This window comes from Anneissia japonica, unplaced genomic scaffold, assembly GCF_011630105.1.
Source record: "Anneissia japonica isolate Jap-2015-1 unplaced genomic scaffold, ASM1163010v1 scaffold51247_len581_cov87, whole genome shotgun sequence".
Taxonomy (NCBI): domain Eukaryota; kingdom Metazoa; phylum Echinodermata; class Crinoidea; order Comatulida; family Comatulidae; genus Anneissia; species Anneissia japonica.
The window spans coordinates 1-588 of NW_022745075.1; the positions used below are offsets into that span (position 1 = coordinate 1).

Sequence of the window (588 nt, forward strand, 5' to 3'; positions counted from 1 at the left end):
ACAAGCGCGCGTTGATATGAAACGTCATCAATCACAGAGCTTCAGGATAATTATGCTATATGCCGGGATTAACTATGAGTGGAAATACCACTCACATGTCTACGGCCATACTACGTTGAAAACACCGGTTCTCGTCCGATCACCGAATTTGAGCAACGTCGGGCCCGGTTAGTACTTGGATGGGTGACCGCCTGGGAATACCGGGTGCTGTAGACTTTCTACATTTTTCCCCCAAATTCTAAAGTAGGGGTGTGTGAGAGTCCACACGACCTCGGGCCCACATAGTTGGGGCTGAGGTGCAAACATTTTGAGAATATGGACCTCTAAGTGCCCGGAAATTGCACTCTCATACCTTAAAAATCATACAAGTACTATATGTTCATATCAACAATACGCAATTAATTCGCTGGTGTTAGGTTCGAGGGTCGTTTGAATAAAACAGCAGTCTTCTTCTGTCTAAAGCATCCTAGTTAATGCCGTACGGTATTAAAATGGTTGGTTTATTGTTCAACACCAGTGTTTGTAAAAAATGTACTCGCGCAGCAGAGTGGTCAGGGGAGTCAGAGGAAATCCCCGCCAGACAAGCGC

At 45.6% G+C, this 588-nt stretch overlaps 1 non-coding gene across 1 annotated transcript; it reads left to right on the forward strand.

Annotated features, from left to right (window-relative positions):
• Window positions 1–97: 97 nt before the first annotated feature.
• On the forward strand, window positions 98–216 carry LOC117119903. Its single transcript, XR_004447255.1, has one exon. It is a non-coding gene; the product is annotated as a 5S ribosomal RNA (ribosomal RNA).
• The last annotated feature ends 372 nt before the right edge of the window (window positions 217–588 follow it).